Source organism: Triticum dicoccoides, chromosome 7A (genome assembly GCF_002162155.2).
Source record: "Triticum dicoccoides isolate Atlit2015 ecotype Zavitan chromosome 7A, WEW_v2.0, whole genome shotgun sequence".
In the NCBI taxonomy this organism is placed as follows: Eukaryota; Viridiplantae; Streptophyta; class Magnoliopsida; order Poales; family Poaceae; genus Triticum; species Triticum dicoccoides.
In genome coordinates, this window is record NC_041392.1 from 30204220 (window position 1) to 30229754 (window position 25535).

Sequence of the window (25535 nt, forward strand, 5' to 3'; positions counted from 1 at the left end):
AGACCGGCCCTGGCGTACCAAACACCAGTTTCTGCCTCTCTTAAACCATGTGTAAGATTCAAGACCCTGTTCATTTATTTGTTTTGTTCTTGCCATGTTGCATGCACTCAGTTCGTAGGGGCTATGAGTTCTTGGCTTAGCTGTCGGATCAGCCGCAGTCGTATGTTCTTTGAATGTGTTGGTTTGATGCTCGTGGACACTTGTGGCCTGCAAATTCTTTCAGTTCATGGGGAGATGGATGGGATTTTCTAATTTGACCCAACAATGTGTTATGTTAGTTATTTGTACAATTGGATCAACTTGGTAACCTAAGAATGATGTTCTGGTTATCCCTGCAAAGTATTTTTCTTGTTTCCGTACTCCATTTGTGCTGAAAAGTATGTACCTATTTTACAAGGAATGCTCTACCATTTTCTAGGTGGAGCTGGAAGAAGGGGAGCTAGATGACACAGATTCAGGGGAGCAAGAAGAGGATGATCAGAATTCTGAAGAGTGTTTTGGCTACTGCAATTTTGTAACTAACTGAATTGGCCTGGTGTCAAAAAAGTTGGCTTTCAGAATTTACAAAGGTGAATTGAGTGGTCAAAGAACACCTGAAATATTGGATTTAGCTTGGAGAATTTACAAAGGTGCCAATGGTATTCACGTAAGCGCACATCACAGAATGGGCAAATTAATCATAATTAGTTTCAGCTCGGTCCTATGACGAGTACACATGCACATACATAGACACTCATAGGCATGCACCCTGTGAAGCGGCTACGATAAATCATGAAGCCATGTGCCAAATTATAGAGTGCTGCTCTGAAACACCATGTAGCTATACAAGCACACGCAAGGCTGTGGTGGTGCTTTCTATTAAATCATGTATGACACACCAAACCATGTAATTTGCTACTTGAGATGTCTAAAATTCTTTGGTTTAGGGACATGCACCGAATGAACTACAAACTGCACTAATATACAAACAGATACATACATACCTGATGCGTGCTCAAGGACATACCAAGACCCCAGGCAGATACATCAAATCTGAACATACATGAGGAGAAAGAAGAGAAGTGCATTACCCCATCTGAAGATACATGAGTAAGAAGCAAGATAACATAAGAGCACTAAATCACAAAGTCCTTGAGAAATTAATTCTCTAGCTATCAAAGCAACAGGTCTATGAAATCAAAGCATTACCCTTGCCAAGATCATCATCAGTGCCACCATGGACGTCAACAGCAGGGCCAACAACTGAATGTGGTAAACAAATATGCCTATCACATCAAGGAAATGTTCCATAGACATCTCCATGGATTTCTTAGAACAATAAAAATACTGGGCAATGCAACTCAAAATCAAAACATATATACTCTTCGATTCAGACTTGTTACTCCCATACCCTTTCGGCACCTCCTTCTCCCTCGGGAAATCTGAACCATTAAGGGCCTTCTCATCAACACAGCCACCAACTAAGCTGATGATTTCTCATATAAAAAATACTAAATGGGACACTCATTCATGGTAACCACCATGACGAGCTTAATAGTATTAGAAAAAGAATTGCTAGATTTTATATTCAAATGTCATATCTGAATGTAGTATGCTTAAACATTTGCATATGCTACCTGATTAGTTAGTGTAGGCATGACAGGCTTGCACTTGTTGTTCCATTTTAGCTCTTGAGAACCACATGACACTGAATTCCTCTTAAATAATAACTTCTCCAACTTCCTTTCTTTCATGAAGATAATGTATCATCTTTTGAAAAGATATTGTATCATGTCAACCAGTGCTGCAATCTAGAGCAGAATAATACTTAGTTAAATCAGCTTTTCTAACAAAGCCCTATAACAGAATAAATTAGACATGGTCTTGGGAACATTCATGGTGATTTCTCAATGAGGCGATGCACCTGGCGACGAACCGAATTGACAGGGGTGGAGCAGGCGGTGGGGTTGGAGAGAGAGACTTGCCTGGGCCCAGACGACCGCGCAAGAGAGGATGGAGAGGCTCATGGCGGCGACGGCGAGGGCATCCGGAGGAGCGAGAAGCCCGTCGCCGGCGAGCATGCCGAGCTTGAGCGCCTTCTCGAGCACTTCGGCCACCGGATTCGGAGAAGGAGCGGGGTAGAGAAGGCGCATGCGAGTGCCACGCCTCCGCCTCTGCCTCCACCGGCGCCTAGCGCTGGCGCGAGCATGCCGACCTCGAGGGCCTCCCCGGCCACTTCGGTGACCGATTCGACATGAAGGGGAGGAAGAGCTACGACTGCGAAGGGGAGCCTCCACCTGACCAGGGAGTACCGGCGGTGGTGACGAAGGGGAGCGTTGGCCGGACCAGGGAGCGCCGGCGTTCATGAGAAAGGGCGCCAGGCTGTGGGGTGAGGGATAGGGCTGGACACGAGCCGAGCCGAGCCGAGTTCAGTCTCAGCCCGGCTTTGGCTCGCCTAAAGCGAGCCGTGCTCGGCTCGGCTCGTTGGTTGAACGAGCCTGTTTATAGAGGCTCGGCTCGTTTTGCCTCTGGCTCGGTCCAGCCCGAGCAGCTCATGTGTGCACTTGTATACTGAACTTTTGAACAGCCAAACAATGCAACGCATACATCAGACACCGCCTGATGGACGATGGTGCGTTTAGTTAACTTAACAATACTACAATGTCAACACATCAGAGGGGAAATACTACAATGCCACTGAATTTTGGACGGCCTGGTGCATCAATCGATCAATAAACAAAAGCAAACTGAACTGTCGACAGCAACAGTCCATCAATGAACAGAGCAAACTGAATTTTCGACAACAATCCATCAATACATCAAAGCAACAGAATTTTGGACAGCAACTGCATTTCGAAGCACTTTGTCATCAGCAGCATAGATCAACAGAGAGAAAAGGGAAAAAATTGGGATGGTCAATGGTGTGCTCGCCTTGGTCACCTACGTTGGCTGGAATGGCGTGGAATGAGTGCCGCTGTGGTTGGTGGAGGCCTGGAGGTCAGCCTCGGATGGGAAGATGTCAAGCGCTGGAGCCAGTAGCCTTACCTGCTCGTTCTTGGTGCTCTCGAAGAGAAACAAGCAGAGGCACGACCGTCGGCGGCTGGTCTGGCGAGTTTCGTGGGCGACTCCGTCAGAGCCAAAACCAACGTGCCCAACTTCGGGGGCTCTGGACGTGGCAAGGAGGGATGCGAGGAGAAGGTCGACGAAGGGGGGGGGGTGGCAACTTGTGCGGAGACGGCGGCGACTCGCGCGGAGAGGACGGTGGGATGAGGGGTGGCGGCGGCGGCGGAAGGCAGAACCAGTCGGGGCCTCTGGGATATAGTGGAGATGTTTTTGGGCTGGGCCTCAATCGGTGCACCGAGCTGGACCAGGCCAAACTCGGCTCGGCTCGGTCGGATTTCGGGCCTACTTTTCAAACTCGGCTCGCTATAAATACTTCACGGGCCGAGCTCATTCGGGCCGAGCTGAAACGAGCTTCGAGCCGAGCTGAAAAGCTCGTTTGTACGTCCAGCCCTAGTGAGGGATGTGGCCACCATGGGAGAATGGGGAACGGGGACAGAAATGTAGAGGGACTGAGGGGGCGGTGGGGAGGATAACTAACTTTTTTTATCATCAGTTTTTAGTACTCCTACTAACTAATGGTCACATATTGCTGGAGTATTAGGCAGTGACCGGAGAGAGATTGTGAGTTTATTTCAAAAAAAAAAGATTGTGAGTGAGTGCGACTTCCTCCAAATCAATTTTTTATCTTCTAAAAAGATCCATTCTAGGTGTCGGCTGCCCCTCCCTCCCCTCGTGTGATGCTCCTGCGAGCGTCGGCGGGGGCAGGGGAAACCCTAGCCGCCGGACCCCAATCCCCATCTCTCTCCCTTCTCTCTCGCTGCCGCCGGCTAGCGCTTTCGGGCAAAGCCCGGTTGGCGCGGCGGCGGCGGGGCCCCTTCTTCTCCTCTGCTCGGAGGGGCCGGTGCAGGACGACGGCTGTTGTTGGTAGCGTGGGGCTGCCGCAGGGCCCTGCGACGTGGCGGTGGGCACGTGGTGCGGCGGTCGGAGGCGGCGCATCGGCGTGCTCCGCAGGCGCCAGGCCATGCGGGGGCCGGTGCGGGGGACGGAACGGTTGCCGGGGGGCTGTTCCTCTAGGTGTCCTTGGGTTGTAAGCGTGGGCCGGACCCAGTGGCGGGCACCGGATCCGGCGTCCAGCGGCCTGAGGTGTTGCTATGGTTCCTTCCCGCGGGCGTGGAGGTAGGGCAAAGGGTGCTCGTTGGTGATCTTGGCGTTGGACCGCGGGGAAGGAGCTTGCTTGAGGAGTCGATGACGGGCCAGGGCGCCGAAGTGGATACTCGGTGGCCGGTGTGTCTCTCTTTCGTTGTGGCAGTGTCTGCCTCTCTGGGTGCGTTCGCTGGCGGTGGGTCGACGTCACAGGCTGATCATCGGGGCAGGAGTTTGACTCGGTCCTCCAACCCGGGACATGTTGCTCCTCGTGGAGCTCCGGGTCTACTCCGACCATCCCAATGTGTGCATCTACGATTTGTATGGCAATTTTAGTTGTAACAAACGTCAGGGTGGTGTTACTTTGTGCCACACGTGTGGCATTTATCATTTGGTTATGAAGATCTTCTTTTGACAGTTTTTGACATCATCAGCTTTTGACCCTTTTTACAACCAACTTTTGACACCACTATATATTGTTGCACCACTGTATAGCTTCTGCACATTCATTCATATTTCATGATATCCTACATATCGTGGCAAATTTTATCCCACAAAAACGAGTTAAGAGGATGATTATACAAACGATCCACTTAGCAATGGTGTTTATTTAAATAATTGTCTCATAACTAAGATGTACATAAAAGTTTACTCTTGTGGCTATACGTGTGTTGCACGTGCACACTTACTAGTTTTAGCAAACCTGCAAGTTAGCAAGTACAGGTACCTCCACGTATATTTGGTGTTGGACTAATAAAGTGTCCACGCATAAATGATATTTTGGAGGGCGTAAAGACCACTGATGGATGGCCGTGCATGCATGCACAAATTACTCTGTGCATTAGTCATCAATCGATGGCAGAGAAAACTGGCGCATTAACTCCTCTGTCATGCCCAGCGGACCATTAAATGATTGGCTAACGGTCCGAGGACTTGAGGTCGTGGGCGAGAAGTTTTTGCATGGGCTAGCTTAACTATCGCAATAAGTAATCATGTAATTAACTGCTATAATTGACTTGCGTACCTGGGAACGGGGTCATCGGCGGTGCCAGAGAGAAGTTCGGAATGTTTACCTCGCAGGCGTAGAGCAGCATATCAACCGGCCCAGCGGCGCTGGCAGTGACGGCGAATCTGACCGTGGCATTTCAGGTCGCGATGTACCCGCCGGAGCGGTCGGCGGTGACGCCTGCGGCAGACGCAGGTCACCGGACAGCGAGACGACGGTGTAGCCGCCGGAGCGGTCGGCGGTGACGTGCTGTGGCGAGCGCGGGTCACTTCTTGCCATCACCGTCGGAGCCGGGGAAGATCTTGAGGAGGGTGACGGTGGCGTGCTGCAGCGCGGCGCCGACGGGGAGTCACTGGGGCTGAGCGTCTGCGAGGACATCCATTGTCGTGGCTCTCCCCTCTGCAGAAATTAGTCTATTGCCGGCGATTGAAGAAAGAACCATATGCATCATGGCTCGATAGACACCATGCCCAAAGGTGGGCGCCAACTGTCGTGGTAATGATTCCGACAATAAGAGAGGGGTAGGATAAAGGAGCATGATCTATCGAGATGCATATGGGTGACACGGTGGTTTTAGCGAGTTCGGGCCTCTCACGGTGAAGATAACAACCCTACGTCTCGTGCTCCGGAGAGGCTTTGTTTTATCTTAGTATGTATCCAGAGATTACAATGAGAGGAGAACGAATCCCCGTAGTCCTGAGACTAATGGTGAAAAAGAGAGAGAGAGAGATGGAAGAAAAAAGAAGCCCCCTAGTCTAGTGGTGGGGGGTGGCTTATATAGAGTGTGCCACCCCCTCACCCCTTATGTTACACGGTGGAGCATCAATGCCATAATGCCTGCCCACTACAAACCATCATGCTGACTATTGGTCTTTGCATATCCGAGTGAGTTACACGGTCGAGTGGAATGAGCTCGTCAAGTGAAGTGTCGAGCTCCGAGTGGTTATCGCCGTCCGAGTGATTTTCAAGTTGTGGTACATCTGGACGGCGATCTGGCCCAGGGGCCCAGTACAGAGTATACGGTGTCCATGGGTAGGGCCTTTAGGTCAGGCCTGTTACCCTACCCCTAGTACATGTCCTCGTCAGCCAGCACAAGAAGTATCAAGCATGGTGCGATTGTTATCAGAAAGCCGAGCATAAATTTTTTGAATAATCATTTCTCTTGAGAGCTCATGATTGGGGCATGAATATAACATTGATTTAAGCCTCCCCCAAGCTTGAGCGATGCTTTCTCCTTCGCGAGGCCAAAAATTATATATATAATTGCGATCACGATGAACAAGATGCATAGGATAAAACTTTTGATGAAATTCCAGTTTCAATCGTTTGTAGTTCCAAGACTACATATCATCACATAGCCTATACCATGTCAATGCATCTCCTCTCAAAGATAAAGGGAAGACCTTCTTCTTAACAACATCTCCGGGTACACCTGCAAGCTTAAATAATCCACAAACTTCATCCACATATATTAGATGCTCATCAGGATGTTTTGTTCCATCTCCCAAAAAAGGATTAACTGGCAGTTTTTCTACCATACTCAAAGGAATTTCGAAGCAAGCATTTTCATTTTCAATAGGTTCAGTAGGTTGAGGAGCAACTCTTTGCTCTACTGGTCAGGGTGAAGATACCCCGAACAAGCCCATCAGAGGATTACTTTCCATAGTAACAAGTGACAGTAAATTTCAGCACACTATATAAATTTTTTCTTACCAAATTCCACCTACCAAAGGCGCTTCACTCCTCGGCAACGGTGCCAGAAAAGAGTCTTGATGACCCACAAGTATAGGGGATCTATCGCAGTCCTTTCAATAAGTAAGAGTGTCGAACCCAACAAGGAGCAGAAGGAAATTATATGCAGTTTTCAGCAAGGTATTCTCTACAAGTACTGAAATAAGTGGTAACAGATAGTTTTATGATAAAATAATTTGTAACGAGCAACAAGTAACAAAAGTAAATAAGGTGCAGTAAGGTGGCCCAATCCTTTTTGTAGCAAAGGACAAGTCTGGAAAAACTCTTATATGATGTAAAGCTTTCCCGAGAACACATGAGAATATCGTCAAGCTAGTTTTCATCACGCTCATATGATTCGCGTTCGGTACTTTGATAATTTGGTATGTGGGTGGACCGGTGCTTGGGTGCTGCCCTTACTTGGACAAACATCCCACTTATGATTAACCTCTATTGCAAGCATCTGCAAATACAACAAAAGTATTAAGGTAAACCTAACCATAGCATGAAAATATGGATCCAAATAAGCCCCTTACAAAGCAACGCATAAACTAGGGTTTAAGCTTCTGTCACTCTCACTACTAGGGAAAACCCTGGCAATAGCGCTGGTTTTGTGCTCACTAGTAGCGCGGGTAGGCGCGCTACTAATAAGGCGCTACAGCTATTGCTTAGCAGTAGCGCGTGCGGGCACGCGCTACTGCTAGGACAAATACCTGCAGCGTTTGTTCACTCCCATGCTACTGCTAATGTAACTACTGGCAACGTGTTTTCTCTCCATCGCTACTAGTATTTTTTTTATTTTTTTATTTTTAGTGTATTTATGCGCCATCATACAAATATTGGTACAATACCAGTTATGAGGTTTACATCATTATGTCCATAACAGTGTGTCAAATGAAGGTGGATTAGGTTCAAGTGGAGGCAATATGTGGTGCATGTCAAAAGTATACTACTAATCCAAACTTGATCTAGTTTGGAATAGTAGTATTTTTGATGTGCACCACATGTTGCCTCCACTTGAATCTAATCCGCCAGCACAAGCTATTTAATCATCATCATAGTCATTACCACCAACAGTATTTATTTAATCACCACTAACACTAGCTAATAATAATCATCATAGTCATTACCACCAACACTAGCTATTTATCATCATAGTAATAGTGTAGCACATCATCATCCTCAAACTCATTTCTAGCTATCTAATCACTCCTGCTGCTCTCTCTTAGGTAAAATAACATAAAACATGTGTAGATCTCCTCCTTGATCAAGTTGGAGCATGCAGATGAACATGTCTCCTAATCATGGGTAGCACATCTGTTTGCTGCCCCCTAGTACTTCTCTATGCTTCTCCATCACACATTTGGTACAGTCTTGCACTATTAAGCATCCGTTGCTAATCTTGAATGCACTAAATTAATCTGTAGGATATCTTGTCCGTAAGCTAATAATACTCATGGTACCTTTAGTCTCGATCCCATAAGGCACAACATTCATCGGGAGTCCCTGTTGAAAAACATCATATGGTAAAATACTTAGCAATGAAGTTTAGCTTCAAAAATAATGTATGGAAAAGATGCACTGAGGATAAATAGTAAAAATCCTTCCATCCTTCCTAAATAGATGTGGTTGTAGTTCATTACGAACACTATTGGTCGCACGTTTTCAGTACTAACATTTCTAAATGCAGGAAGAAAATTTGTCTTGACAGTATCAAGATCCTCCAGCTATGAAACATAATGACTTAGCTCCTCGTAGTTTAGTTCAGCCCCAGGACAGTAGTAGGTCCTGTCTACCAAGCGCTGGACATGTTTGCTTGCACCGAAATAAGCTGACAATACAAATTAGTTGTCAACTATTTTTGAATAAACAATATCAAAGACATAAATATGGTTGAGAAACTTACATAATGGTATAACTGGAGGCGTCTGCACATCGATCCAGATATCGGTATTACCTTCAATATCATCTTCCGGACGAATATTAAAGGTGATAACCATATCAGGCTCAAATGCATAAGTCTTGCATAGTGCTTGCCATGTTTTGCATCCAAAATAGGTGTAGTCGTCTGAATTGTACAATTTTGCATGGAAAATATAACCATGCTCGGTCTTCAAGTAAACTTTCTTTTCCTCCATAGTACGACTGAAACCTATCTTATCCAATACAAAAACTCTTGCATGGAAGGGGATACGCTAGTAGAATAGTAAAAAAAGACTTGTCATGCTTAATGTCATGCTTAAATTATAAGTTGAAGCAAATGAAGCAAATGTCATGCTTAATTACGAAAAAAGACTTGTCGTTGTGACTTACTGTATCCACTTCGAAGTTCTCGTCCAGCTTGATGTTGAAGCGCCTATCATCATCTAGGAAGATTCCGTCGCACAGGCCGCGCTCGTCTTCGCAGTATTTGCAAATACCGAAATCATTTTCGTCGTCAGACATTTCCTATGTTCATAGTTAAAACATTAATTGAAAAATACTCAACACACAAATCCAGGGCACTCGATATTTCCTACATATTCTGGCACAAGTCATGCCAAAATTCATGGAAAAATCCAGCATGACCTTTGCTAAAATAGGACATATCGAGCGTCTGAAATTTGCCGGAACGGAAATGAATCAACACTCCGGCAAAACATAGTCCACTCGGAGGTGTAACCTGCAAACTGTTGGGGAACGTTGCAGAAAACAAAAAAATTTCCTACAGTTTCACCAAGATCCATCTAGGAGTTCATCTAGCAACGAGTGATTAGATGCATCTACGTACCTTGTAGATCGCGAGCGGAAGCGTTCAAAGAACGTGGATGAGGGAGTCGTACTCGACGTGATTCGAATCACCGAAGATCCTAGCACCGAACGGACGGCACCTCCGCGTTCAACACACGTACGGAACAGCCACGTCTCCTCCTTCTTGATCCAGCAAGGGGGAAGGAGAGGTTGAGGGAGATGGCTCCAGCAGCAGCACGACGGCGTGGTGATGATGGAGCTGCAGTACTTCGGCAGGGCTTCGCTAAGCACTATGGAGGAGGAGGAGGTGTTGGAGAGGGAGAGGGAGGCACCAAAGATCAAGGTAAGAAGTCCTCCATCTCCCCACTATATATAGGAGGGCCAAGGGGGGGGGGCACCGGCCCTAGGAGATCTAATCTCCTAGGGGGGTGCGGCCAAGGGGAGGAATCCCTCCTCCCCAAGGCACCTAGGAGGTGCCTTCCCCTCCTAGGACTCTTCCCTCCTTGAAACCCTAGGCGCATGGGCCTCTTGGGGCTGGTGCCCTTGGCCCATGTAGGCCAAGGCGCACCCCCTACAGCCCATGTGGCCCCCCGGGACAGGTGGCCCCACCCGGTGGACCCCCGGGACCCTTCCGGTGGTCCCGGTACAATACCGGTGACCCCGAAACTTGTCCCGATGCCCGAAATAGCACTTCCTATATAAAATTCTTTACCTCCGGACCATTCCGGAACTCCTCGTGACGTCATCCAGGACTCCGAACAACATTCGGGTTACTACATATACATATCCCTACAACCCTAGCGTCACCGAACCTTAAGTGTGTAGACCCTACGGGTTCGGGAGACATGTAGACATGACCAAGATCGCTCTCCGGCCAATAACCAACAGTGGGATCTGGATACCCATGTTGGCTCCCACATGCTCCTCGATGATCTCATCGGATGAACCACGATGTCGAGGATTCAAGCAACCCCGTATACAATTCCCTTTGTCAATCGGTATGTTACTTGCCCGAGATTCGATCGTCGGTATCCCAATACCTCGTTCAATCTCGTTACCGGCAAGTCACTTTACTCGTACCGTAATGCATGATCCCGTGACCAAACACTAGGTCACTTTGAGCTCATTATGATGATGCATCACCGAGTGGGCCCAGTGATACCTCTCCATCATATGGAGTGACAAATCCCAGTCTTGATCCGTGTCAACCCAATAGACACTTTCGGAGATCCCCGTAGTATACCTTTATAGTCACCCAGTTATGTTGTGACATTTGGTACACCCAAAGCACTCCTATGGTATCCGGGAGTTACACGATCTCATGGTCTAAGGAAAAGATACTTGACATTGGAAAACTCTAGCAAATGAACTATACGATCTTGTGCTATGTTTAGGATTGGGTCTTGTCCATCACATCATTCTCCTAATGATGTGATCCCGTTATCAATGACATCCAATGTCCATAGTCAGGAAACCATGACTATCTGTTGATCAACAAGCTAGTCAACTAGAGGCTTACTAGGGACATGTTGGTGTCTATTATTCACACATGTATTACGATTTCCGGATAACACAATTATAGCATGAATAAAGACAATTATCATGAACAAGGAAATATAATAATAATGCTTTTATTATTGCCTCTAGGGCATATTTCCAACAGTCTCCCACTTGCACTAGAGTCAATAATCTAGTTACATTGTGATGAATCGAACACCCATGGAATTCTGGTGTTGATCATGTTTTGCTCTAGGGAGAGGTTTAGTCAACGGATCTGCTACATTCAGGTCCGTGTGTACTTTACAAATATCTATGTCTCCATTTTGAACATTTTCACGAATGGAGTTGAAGCGACGCTTGATGTGTCTGGTCTTCTTGTGAAACCTGGGCTCCTTGGCAAGTGCAATAGCTCCAGTGTTGTCACAGAAGAGTTTGATTGGCCCCGACGCATTGGGTATGACTCCTAGGTCGGTGATGAACTCCTTCACCCAAATTGCTTCATGTGCTGCCTCCGAGGCTGCCATGTACTCCGCTTCACATGTAGATCCCGCCACGGCGCTCTGCTTGCAACAGCACCAGCTTACTGCCCCACCATTCAAAATATACATGTATCCAGTTTGTGACTTAGAGTCATCCAGATCTGTGTCGAAGCTAGCGTCGACGTAACCCTTTACGACGAGCTCTTCGTCACCTCCATAGACGAGAAACATTTCCTTAGTCCTTTTCAGGTACTTCAGGATATTCTTGACCGCTGTCCAGTGTTCCTTGCCGGGATTACTTTGGTACCTTCCTACCAAACTTACAGCAAGGTTTACATCAGGTCTGGTACACAGCATGGTATACATAATAGAACCTATGGCTGAGGCATAGGGGATGACACTCATCTCTTCTATATCTTCTGCCGTGGTCGGACATTGAGCCGAGCTCAATTTCACACCTTGCAACACAGGCAAGAACCCCTTCTTAGACTGATCCATATTGAACTTCTTCAATATCTTATCAAGGTATGTGCTTTGTGAAAGACCTATGAGGCGTCTTGATCTATCTCTGTAGATCTTGATGCCTAATATATATGCAGCTTCTTCAAGGTCCTTCATTGAAAAACTCTTATTCAAGTAGGCCTTAATGCTGTCCAAGAGTTCTATATCATTTCCCATCAAAAGTATGTCATCTACATATAGTATAAGAAATGCTATAGAGCTCCCACTCACTTTCTTGTAAACGCAGGCTTCTCCATAAGTCTGCGTAAACCCAAACGCTTTGATCATCTCATCAAAGCGAATGTTCCAACTCCGAGATGCTTGCACCAGCCCATAAATCGAGCGTTGGAGCTTGCACACCTTGTCAGCATTCTTAGGATCGACAAAACCTTCCGGCTGCATCATATACAATTCTTCCTTAAGGAAACCATTAAGGAATGCCGTTTTGACGTCCATTTGCCATATCTCATAATCATAGAATGCGGCAATTGCTAACATAATTCGGACAGACTTTAGCTTCGCTATCGGTGAGAAAGTCTCATCGTAGTCAACCCCTTGAACTTGTCGATAACCCTTAGCGACAAGGCGAGCTTTATAGATGGTCACATTACCATCCGCGTCTGTCTTCTTCTTAAAGATCCATTTATTTTCTCTGGCTCGCCGCTCAACGGGCAAGTCAGTCAAAGTCCATACTTCGTTTTCGTACATGGATCCTATCTCGGATTTCATGGCTTCTAGCCATTTGTCGGAATCCGGACCCGCCATCGCTTCTTCATAGTTCGAAGGTTCACCGTTGTCTAACAACATGATTTCCAAGACAGGGTTGCCATACCACTCTGGTGCGGAACGTGTCCTTGTGGACCTACGAATTTCAGTAGGAGCTTGATCAGAAATATCTTGATCATTATCTTGAGTTGCGCCATTTTCCGGTTCAAGCACCTCAGGAACATTTTCTTGTCGGTGCAAGCACCTCAGGAACATTTTCTTGAGTTGCGCCATTTTCCGGTTCAAGAGGTAATACTTCATCAAGTTCTACTTTCCTCCCACTTACTTCTTTCGAGAGAAACTCTTTCTCTAGAAAGGACCCATTCTTGGCAACAAAGATCTTGCCTTCGGATCTGAGGTAGAAGGTATACCCAATAGTTTCTTTAGGGTATCCTATGAAGACGCATTTTTCCGATTTGGGTTCGAGCTTTTCAGGTTGAAGTTTCTTGACATAAGCATCGCATCCCCAAACTTTTAGAAACGATAGCTTAGGTTTCTTCCCAAACCATAATTCAAACGGTGTCGTCTCAACGGATTTCGACGGAGCCCTATTTAAAGTGAATGCGGCAGTCTCTAAAGCATAGCCCCAAAAAGATAGCGGTAAATCGGTAAGAGACATCATAGATCGCACCATATCTAGTAGAGTGCGATTACGACGTTCGGACACACCATTACGCTGAGGTGTTCCAGGCGGCGTGAGTTGTGAAACTATTCCACATTTTCTTAATTGTGTGCCAAACTCATGACTCAAGTATTCTCCTCCACGATCTGATCGCAGGAACTTGATTTTCCTGTCACGTTGATTTTCAACCTCACTCTGAAATTCCTTGAACTTTTCAAAGGTCTCAGACTTGTGTTTCATTAAGTAGACATACCCATATCTACTCAAGTCATCAGTGAGGGTGAGAACATAACGACAGCCACCGCGAGCCTCAACACTCATTGGACCGCACACATCAGTATGTATGATTTCCAATAAGTTGGTTGCTCGCTCCATTGTTCCTGATAACGGAGTCTTGGTCATTTTACCCATGAGGCATGGTTCGCACGTGTCAAATGATTCGTAATCAAGAGACTCTAAAAGTCCATCAGCATGGAGCTTCTTCATGCGTTTGACACCTATGTGACCAAGGCGGCAGTGCCACAAGTATGTGGGACTATCATTATCAACCTTACTTCTTTTGGTACTCACACTATGAATATGTGTAGCATTACGTGTTGGAAATATGCCCTAGAGGAAATAATAAAATTATTATTATTATATTTCCTTGTTCATGATAATTGTCTTTATTCATGCTATAATTGTGTTATCCGGAAATCGTAATACATGTGTGAATAACAGACACCAACATGTCCCTAGTAAGCCTCTAGTTGACTAGCTCGTTGATCAACAGATAGTCATGGTTTCCTGACTATGGACATTGGATGTCATTGAAAACGAGATCACATCATTAGGAGAATGATGTGATGGACAAGACCCAATCCTAAACATAGCACAAGATCGTATAGTTCGTTTGCTAGAGTTTTCCAATGTCAAGTATCCTTTCCTTAGACCATGAGATCGTGTAACTCCCGGATACCGTAGGAGTGCTTTGGGTGTACCAAACGTCACAACGTAACTGGGTGACTATAAAGGTATACTACGGGTATCTCCAAAAGTGTCTGTTGGGTTGACACGGATAAAGACTGGGATTTGTCACTCCGTATGACGGAGAGGTATCACTGGGCCCACTCGGTAATGCATCATCATAATGAGCTCAAAGTGACCAAGTGTCTGGTCACGGGATCATGCATTATGGTACGAGTAAAGTGACTTGCCGGTAACAAGATTGAACGAGGTATTGGGATACCGACGATCGAATCTCGGGCAAGTAACATATCGATTGACAAAGGGAATTGCATACGGGGTTGCTTGAATCCTCGACATCGTGGTTCATCCGATGAGATCATCGTGGAGCATGTGGGAGCCAACATGGGTATCCAGATCCCGCTGTTGGTTATTGACCGGAGAGCCGTCTCGGTCATGTCTGCCTGTCTCCCGAACCCGTAGGGTCTACACACTTAAGGTTCGGTGACGCTAGGGTTGTAGGGATATGTATATGCAGTAACCCGAATGTTGTTCGGAGTCCCGTATGAGATCCCGGACGTCACGAGGAGTTCCGAAATGGTCCGGAGGTAAAGAATTATATATAGGAAGTGTTGTTTCGGCCATCGGGACAAGTTTCGGGGTCACCGGTATTGTACCGGGACCACCGGAAGGGTCCCGGGGGCCCACCGGGTGGGGCCACCTGCCCCGGGGGGGCACATGGGCTGTAGGGGGTGCGCCTTGGCCTACATGGGCACCAGCCCCAAGAGGCCCATGCGCCTAGGGTTCCAAAAGGGGAAGAGTCCCACAAGTGGAAGGCACCCCCTAGGTGCCTTGGGGGGGAGGGAAACCTCCCTTGGCCGCCGCCCCCCTAGGAGATTGGATCTCCTAGGGCCGGCGCCCCCCCCCCTAGGCCCTCCTATGTATAGTGGGGGAAGGAGGGCTTTTTGATCCACGCCTTTGGTTGCCTCCTTCTCCCTCTCCAACACCTCTTCCTCCTCCATAGTGCTTAGCGAAGCCCTGCCGGAGTACTGCAGCTTCATCACCACCACGCCGTCGTGCTGCTGCTGGAGCCATCTTCCTCAACCTCTCCTCTCCCCTTGCTGGATCAAGAAGAAGGAGACGTTACGCTGACCGTACGTGTGTTGAACGCGGAGGTGCCGTCCGTTCGGTGCTAGGATCTCCGGTGATTTGGATCACGTCGTGTTCGACTACATCATCCCCGTTCTTTGAATGCTTCCGCTCGCGATCTACAAAGGTATGTAGATGCATCCGATCACTCGTTGCTAGATGAACTCATAGATGGATCTTGGTGAAATCGTAGGAAAATTTTGTTTTCTGCAACGTTCCCCAACAGTGGCATCATGAGCTAGGTCTATCGTAGTTCTTCTTGCGCGAGTAGAACACAATTTGTTGTGGGCGTAGATTTGTCAACTTTCTTGCCGTTACTAGTCTTATCTTGCTTCAACGGTATTGTGGGATGAAGCGGCCCGGACAAACCTTACACGTACGCTTACGTGAGACCGGTTCCACCGACTAACATGCACTAGTTGCATAAGGTGGCTGGCGGGTGTCTGTCTCTCCCACTTTAGTTGGAGCGGATTCGATGAAAAGGGTCCTTATGAAGGGTAAATAGAAGTTGACAAATCACGTTGTGGCTTTCACGTAGGTAAGAAAACGTCCTTGCTAGAACCCTGATTCGGCCACGTAAAACTTGCAACAACAATTAGAGGACGTCTAACTTGTTTTTGCAGCAAGTGCTTTGTGATATGATATGGCCAAAGTTGTGATGAATGATGAATGATCTATATGTGATGTATGAGATGTTCATGCTATTGTAATAGGAATCACGACTTGCGTGTCGATGAGTATGACAACCAGCAGGAGACATAGGAGTTGTCTTTATTTTTTATATGACATGCGTGTCATTGAGAAACGCCATGTAAATTACTTTACTTTATTGCTAAATGCGTTAGCCATAATAGTAGAAGTAATAGTTGGCGAGCAACTTCATGGAGACACGATGATGGAGATCATGATGATGGAGATCATGGTGTCAAGCCGGTGACAAGATGATCATGGAGCCCCAAGATGGAGATCAAAGGAGCTATGTGATATTGGCCATATCATGTCACGTTTATTATTTGATTGCATGTGATGCTTATCATGTTTTTGCATCTTGTTTACTTAGAACGACGGTAGTAAATAAGATGATCCCTCATAATAATTTCAAGAAGTGTTCCCCCTAACTTTGCACCGTTGCGACAGTTCGTTGTTTCGAAGCACCACGTGATGATCGGGTGTGATAGATTCTAACGTTCACATACAACGGGTGTAAGACAGATTTACACATGCAAACACTTAGGTTGACTTGACGAGCCTAGCATGTACAGACATGGCCTCGGAACACAGAAGACCGAAAGGTCGAGCATGAGTCGTATAGAAGATACGATCAACATGAAGATGTTCACCGACGTTGACTAGTCCGTCTCACGTGATGATCGGACACGGTCTAGTTGACTCGGATCATGTTATACTTAGATGACTAGAAGAGGGATGTCTATCTAAGTGGGAGTTCATTGAATAATTTGATTAGATGAACTTAATTATCATGAACTTAGTCTAAAATATTTACAATATGTCTTGTAGATCAAATGGCCAACGTAGTCCTCAACTTCAACGCGTTCCTAGAGAAAACCAAGCTGAAAGATGATGGCAGCAACTATACGGACTGGGTCCGGAACCTGAGGATCATCCTCATAGCTGCCAAGAAAGATTATGTCCTACAAGCACTGCTGGGTGACGCACCTGTTCTCCCTGCAGAACAAAACGTTATGAACGCTTGGCAGGCACGTACCGATGACTACTCCCTCGTTCAGTGCGGCATGCTTTACAGTTTAGAGCTGGGGCTCCAAAAGTGTTTTGAGAGACACGGAGCATATGAGATGTTCGAAGAGCTGAAAATGGTTTTCCAAGCTCATGCCCGGGTCGAGAGATATGAAGTCTCCGTCAAATTCTTCAGCTGTAAGATGGAGGAAAATAGTTCTGTCAGTGAGCACATACTCACTATGTCTGGGTTACATAACCGCTTGACTCAGCTGGGAGTTAATCTCCCGGATGATGCGGTCATTGACAGAATCCTCCAGTCGCTTCCACCAAGCTACAAGAGCTTTGTGATGAACTTCAATATGCAGGGGATGGAAAAGACCATTCCTGAAGTATTTGCTATGCTGAAATCAGCAGAGGTAGAAGTCAAGAAGGAACATCAAGTGTTGATGGTCAATAAAACCACTAAGTTCAAGAAGGGCAAGGGTAAAAAGAACTTCAAGAAGGACGGCAAGGTAGTTGCCGCGCCCAGCAAGCAAGCTGCCGGGAAGAAGCCAAAGAATGGACCCAAGCCCGAGACTGAGTGCTTTTATTGCAAGGGAAGTGGTCACTGGAAGCGGAATTGCCCCAAATACTTAGCGGACAAGAAGGCCGGCAAAACAAAAGGTATATGTGATATACATGTAATTGATGTGTACCTCACCAGTACTCGTAGTAGCTCTTGGGTATTTGATACCGGTGCAGTTGCTCACATTTGTAACTCAAAGCAGGAGCTGCGGAATAAGCAGAGACTGGCGAAGGACGAGGTGACGATGCGCGTCGAGAATGGTTCCAAGGTCGATGTGATCGCCGTCGGCACGCTGCCTCTTCATTTACCAACGGGATTAGTTTTAAACCTCAATAATTGTTATTTAGTGCCAGCTTTGAGCATGAACATTGTATCGGGATCTCGTTTAATTCGAGATGGCTACTCATTTAAATTCGAGAATAATGGTTGTTCTATTTATATGAGAGATATGTTTTATGGTCATGCTCCTATGGTGAATGGTTTATTCTTAATGAATCTCTAGCGTAATTCTACACATGTTCATAGTGTGAATACCAAAAGATGCAAGGTTGATAATGATAGTACCACATACTTGTGGCACTGCCGCCTTGGTCACATAGGTGTCAAACGCATGAAGAAGCTCCATGCAGATGGACTTTTAGAGTCTCTTGATTATGAATCATTTGACACGTGCGAACCATGCCTCATGGGTAAAATGACCAAGACTCCGTTCTCAGGAACAATGGAGCGAGCAACCAACTTATTGGAAATCATACATATTGATGTGTGCGGTCCAATGAGTGTTGAGGCTCGCGGTGGCTATCGTTATGTTCTCACCCTCACTGATGACTTGAGTAGATATGGGTATATCTACTTAATGAAACACAAGTCTGAAACCTTTGAAAAGTTCAAGGAATTTCAAAGTGAGGTTGAGAATCAACGTGACAGGAAAATCAAGTTTCTACGATCAGATCGTGGAGGAGAATACTTGAGTTACGAATTTGGCACACACTTAAGAAAATGTGGAATAGTTTCACAACTCACGCCGCCTGGAACACCTCAGCGTAATGGTGTGTCCGAACGTCGTAATCGCACTCTATTAGATATGGTACGATCTATGATGTCTCTTACCGATTTACCGCTATCTTTTTGGGGCTATGCTTTAGAGACTGCCACATTCACTTTAAATAGGGCTCCGTCAAAATCCGTTGAGACGACACCGTGTGAATTATGGTTTGGGAAGAAACCTAAGCTGTCGTTTCTAAAAGTTTGGGGATGCGATGCTTATGTCAAGAAACTTCAACCTGAAAAGCTCGAATCCAAGTCGGAAAAATGCGTCTTCATAGGATACCCTAAAGAAACAATTGGGTATACCTTCTACCTCAGATCCGAAGGCAAGATCTTTGTTGCCAAGAATGGATCCTTTCTAGAGAAAGAGTTTCTCTCAAAAGAAGTAAGTGGGAGGAAAGTAGAACTTGATGAAGTATTACCTCTTGAACCGGAAAATGGCGCAACTCAAGAAAATGTTCCTGAGGTGCCTGCACTGACTAAGGAGGAAGTTAATGATAATGATCAAGATACTTCTGATCAAGCTTCTACTGAAATTCGAAGGTCCACAAGGACACGTTCCGCACCAGAGTGGTACGTCAACCCTGTCTTGGAAATCATGTTGTTAGACAACGGTGAACCTTCGAACTATGAAGAAGCGATGGCGGGCCCGGATTCTGACAAATGGCTAGAAGCCATGAAATCCGAGATAGGATCCATGTATGAAAATGAAGTATGGACTTTGACTGACTTGCCCGTTGAACGGCGAGCCATAGAAAATAAATGGATCTTTAAGACGAAGACAGACGCGGATGGTAATGTGACCATCTATAAAGCTCGGCTTGTCGCTAAGGGTTATCGACAAGTTCAAGGGGTTGACTACGATGAGACTTTCTCACCGGTAGCGAAGCTAAAGTCCGTCCGAATCATGTTAGCAATTGCCGCATTCTACGATTATGAGATATGGCAAATGGACGTCAAAACGGCATTCCTTAATGGTTTCCTTAAGGAATAATTGTATATGATGCAGCCGGAAGGTTTTGTCGATCCTAAGAATGCTGACAAGGTGTGCAAGCTCCAACGCTCGATTTATGGGCTGGTGCAAGCATCTCGGAGTTGGAACATTCGCTTTGATGAGATGATCAAAGCGTTTGGGTTTACGCAGACTTATGGAGAAGCCTGCGTTTACAAGAAAGTGAGTGGGAGCTCTGTAGCATTTCTCATACTATATGTAGATGACATACTTTTGATGGGAAATGATATAGAACTCTTGGACAGCATTAAGGCCTACTTGAATAAGAGTTTTTCAATGAAGGACCTTGGAGAAGTTGCTTATATATTAGGCATCAAAATCTATAGAGATAGATCGAGACGCCTCATAGGTCTTTCACAAAGCACATACCTTGATAAGATATTGAAGAAGTTCAATATGGATCAGTCTAAGAAGGGGTTCTTGCCTGTGTTACAAGGTGTGAAATTGAGCTCTTCTCAATGTCCAACCACGGCAGAAGATATAGAAGAGATGAGTGTCATCCCCTATGCCTCAGCCATAGGTTCTATTATGTATGGCATGCTGTGTACCAGACCTGATGTAAACCTTGCCGTAAGTTTGGTAGGAAGGTACCAAAGTAATCCCGGCAAGGAACACTGGACAGCGGTCAAGAATATCCTGAAGTACCTGAAAAGGACTAAGGAAATGTTTCTCGTTTATGGAGGTGACGAAGAGCTCGTCGTAAAGGGTTACGTCGACGCTAGCTTCGACACAGATCTGGATGACTCTAAGTCACAAACCGGACACGTGTATATTTTGAATGGTGGGGCAGTAAGCTGGTGCAGTTGCAAACAGAGCGTCGTGGCGGGATCTACATGTGAAGCGGAGTACATGGCAGCCTCGAAGGCAGCACATGAAGCAATTTGGGTGAAGGAGTTCATCACCGACCTAGGAGTCATACCCATTGCGTCGGGGCCAATCAAACTCTTCTGTGACAACACTGGAGCTATTGCACTTTCCAAGGAGCCCAGGTTTCACAAGAAGACAAGGCACCTCAAGCGTCGCTTCAACTCCATTCGTGAAAATGTTCAAGATAGAGACATAGATATTTGTAAAGTACATACGGACCTGAATGTAGCAGATCCGTTGACTAAACCTCTCCCTAGAGCAAAACATGATCAACACCAGAATTCCATGGGTGTTCGATTCATCACAATGTAACTAGATTATTGACTCTAGTGCAAGTGGGAGACTGTTGGAAATATGCCCTAGAGGCAATAATAAAAGTATTATTATTATATTTCCTTGTTCATGATAATTGTCTTTATTCATGCTATAATTGTGTTATCCAGAAATCGTAATACATGTGTGAATAACAGACACCAACATGTCCCTAGTAAGCCTCTAGTTGACTAGCTCGTTGATCAACAGATAGTCATGGTTTCCTGACTATGGACATTGGATGTCATTGATAACGAGATCACATCATTAGGAGAATGATGTGATGGACAAGACCCAATCCTAAACATAGCACAAGATCGTATAGTTCGTTTGCTAGAGTTTTCCAATGTCAAGTATCCTTTCCTTAGACCATGAGATCGTGTAACTCCCGGATACTGTAGGAGTGCTTTGGGTGTACCAAACGTCACAACGTAACTGGGTGACTATAAAGGTATACTACGGGTATCTCCGAAAGTGTCTGTTGGGTTGACACGGATAAAGACTGGGATTTGTCACTCCGTATGACGGAGAGGTATCACTGGGCCCACTCGGTAATGCATCATCATAATGAGCTCAAAGTGACCAAGTGTCTGGTCACGGGATCATGCATTACGGTACGAGTAAAGTGACTTGCCGGTAACAAGATTGAACGAGGTATTGGGATACCGACGATCGAATCTCGGGCAAGTAACATATCGATTGACAAAGGGAATTGCATACGGGGTTGCTTGAATCCTCGACATCGTGGTTCATCCGATGAGATCATCGTGGAGCATGTGGGAGCCAACATGGGTATCCAGATCCCGCTGTTGGTTATTGACCGGAGAGCCGTCTCGGTCATGTCTGCCTGTCTCCCGAACCCGTAGGGTCTACACACTTAAGGTTCGGTGATGCTAGGGTTGTAGGGATATGTATATGCAGTAACCCGAATGTTGTTCGGAGTCCCGGATGAGATCCCGGACGTCACGAGGAGTTCCGGAATGGTCCGGAGGTAAAGAATTATATATAGGAAGTGTTGTTTCGGCCATCGGGACAAGTTTCGGGGTCACCGGTATTGTACCGGGACCACCGGAAGGGTCCCGGGGGCCCACCGGGTGGGGCCACCTGTCCCGGGGGGCCACATGGGCTGTAGGGGGTGCGCCTTGGCCTACATGGGCACCAGCCCCAAGAGGCCCATGCGCCTAGGGTTCCAAAAGGGGAAGAGTCCCACAAGTGGAAGGCACCCCCTAGGTGCCTTGGGGGGGAGGGAAACCTCCCTTGGCCGCCGCCCCCCTAGGAGATTGGATCTCCTAGGGCCGGCGCCCCCCCCCCTAGGCCCTCCTATATATAGTGGGGGAAGGAGGGCTTTTTGATCCACGCCTTTGGTTGCCTCCTTCTCCCTCTCCAACACCTCTTCCTCCTCCATAGTGCTTAGCGAAGCCCTGCCGGAGTACTGCAGCTCCATCACCACCACGCCGTCGTGCTGCTGCTGGAGCCATCTTCCTCAACCTCTCCTCTCCCCTTGCTAGATCAAGAAGAAGGAGATGTTACGCTGACCGTACGTGTGTTGAACGTGGAGGTGCCGTCCGTTCGGTGCTAGGATCTCCGGTGATTTGGATCACGTCGTGTTCGACTACATCATCCCCGTTCTTTGAACGCTTCCGCTCGCGATCTACAAAGGTAAGTAGATGCATCCGATCACTCGTTGCTAGATGAACTCATAGATGGATCTTGGTGAAACCGTAGGAAAATTTTGTTTTCTGCAACGTTCCCCAACATTACGCTCGAGATTCATTAAGAATAAACCATTCACCATCGGAGCATGACCATAAAACATATCTCTCATATAAATAGAACAACCATTATTCTCGGATTTAAATGAGTAGCCATCTTGTATTAAACGAGATCCTGATACAATGTTCATGCTCAAACTTGGCACTAAATAACAATTATTGAGGTTCAAAACTAATCCCGTAGGTAAATGTAGAGGTAGCGTGCCGACGGCGATCACATCGACCTTGGAACCATTCCCGACGTGCATCGTCACCTCGTCCTTCGCCAGTCTCCGCTTATTCCGTAGCTCCTGCTTTGAGTTACAAATGTGAGCAACCACACCGGTATCAAATACCCAGGAGCTACTACGAGTACTGGTAAGGTACACATCAATTACATGTATATCACATATACCTTTCGTTTTGCCGGCCTTCTTGTCCGCTAAGTATTTGGGGCAGTTCCGCTTCCAGTGACCACTTTCCTTGCAATAAAAGCACTCAGTCTCGGGCTTGGGTCCATTCTTTGGCTTCTTCCGGCAGCTTGCTTGCCGGGCGCGGCAACTCCCTTGCCGTCCTTCTTGAAGTTCTTTTTACCCTTGCCCTTCTTGAACTTAGTGGTTTTATTGACCATCAACACTTGATGTTCCTTCTTGACTTCTACCTCTGCTGATTTCAGCATAGAAAATACTTCAGGAATGGTCTTTTCCATCCCTTGCATATTTAAGTTCATCACAAAGCTCTTGTAGCTCGGTGGAAGCGACTGAAAGATTCTGTCAATGACCGCGTCATCCGGGAGATTAACTCCCAGCTGAGTCAAGCGGTTATGTAACCCAGACATTGTGAGTATGTGCTCACTGACAGAACTACTTTCCTCCATCTTACAGCTGAAGAATTTGTCGGAGACTTCATATCTCTCGACCCGGGCATGAGCTTGGAAAACCATTTTCAGCTCTTCGAACATCTCATATGCTCCATGTCTCTCAAAACGCTTTCGGAGCCCCGGCTCTAAGCTGTAAAGCATGCCGCACTGAACGAGGGAGTAGTCATCGGTACGTGCCTGCCAAGCGTTCATAACGTCTTGTTCTGCAGGGAGAACAGGTGCGTCACCTAGCGGTGCTTGTAGGACATAATCTTTCTTGGCAGCTATGAGGATGATCCTCAGGTTCTGGACCTAGTCCGTATAGTTGTTGTCATCGTCTTTCAGCTTGGTTTTCTCTAGGAACGCGTTGAAGTTGAGGACTACGTTGGCCATTTGATCTACAAGACATATTGTAAATTTTTTAGACTAAGTTCATGATAATTAAGTTCATCTAATCAAATTATTCAATGAACTCCCACTTAGATAGACATCCCTCCTGTCATCTAAGTATAACATGGTCCGAGTTAACTAGGCCTTGTCCGATCATCACGTGAGATGGACTAGTCAACGTCGGAGAACATCTTCATGTTGATCGTATCTTCTATACGACTCATGCTTGACCTTTCGGTCTTCTGTGTTCCGAGGCCATGTCTGTACACATGCTAGGCTTGTCAAGTCAACCTAAGTGTTTGCATGTGTAAATCTGTCTTACACCCGTTGTATGTGAACGTTAGAATCTATCACACCCGATCATCACGTGGTGCTTCGAAACAACGAACTGTTGCAACGGTGCACAGTTAGGAGGAACACTTTCTTGAAATTATTATGAGGGATCATCTTATTTACTACCGTCGTTCTAAGTAAACAAGATGGAAAACATGATAAACATCACATGCAATCAAATAATAAACGTGACATGATATGGCCAATATCACATAGCTCCTTTGATCTCCATCTTGGGGCTCCATGATCATCTTGTCACCGGCATGACACCATGATCTCCATCATCATGATCTCCATCATCGTGTCTCCATGAAGTTGCTCACCAACTATTACTTCTACTACTATGGCTAACGCGTTTAGCAATAAAGTAAAGTAATTTACATGGCGTTTCTCAATGACTCGCAGGTCATACAAAAAATATAGACAACTCCTATGGCTCCTGCCGGTTGTCATACTCATCGACATGCAAGTCGTGATTCCTATTACAATAGCATGAACATCTCATACATCACATATAGATCATTCATCATTCATCACAACTTTGGCCATATCATATCACAAAGCACTTGCTGCAAAAACAAGTTAGACGTCCTCTAATTATTGTTGCAAGTTTTACGTGGCTGAAGTAGGGTTCTAGCAAGAACGTTTTCTTACCTATGTGAAAGCCACAACGTGATTTGTCAACTTCTATTTACCCTTCATAAGGACCCTTTTCATCCAATCCGCTCCAACTAAAGTAGGAGAGACAGACACCCGCCAGCCACCTTATGCAACTTGTGCATGTTAGTCGGTGGAACCGGTCTCAGGTAAGCGTACGTGTAAGGTTGGTCCGGGCCGCTTCATCCCACAATACCGTTGAAGCAAGATAAGACTAGTAGCGGCAAGAAAGTTGACAACATCAACGCCAACAACAAATTGTGTTCTACTCGTGCAAGAGAACTACGCATAGACCTAGCTCATGATGCCACTGTTGGGGAACGTTGCAGAAAACAAAAATTTTCCTACGGTTTCACCAAGATCCATCTAGGAGTTCATCTAGCAACGAGTGATTAGATGCATCTACGTACCTTGTAGATCGCGAGCGGAAG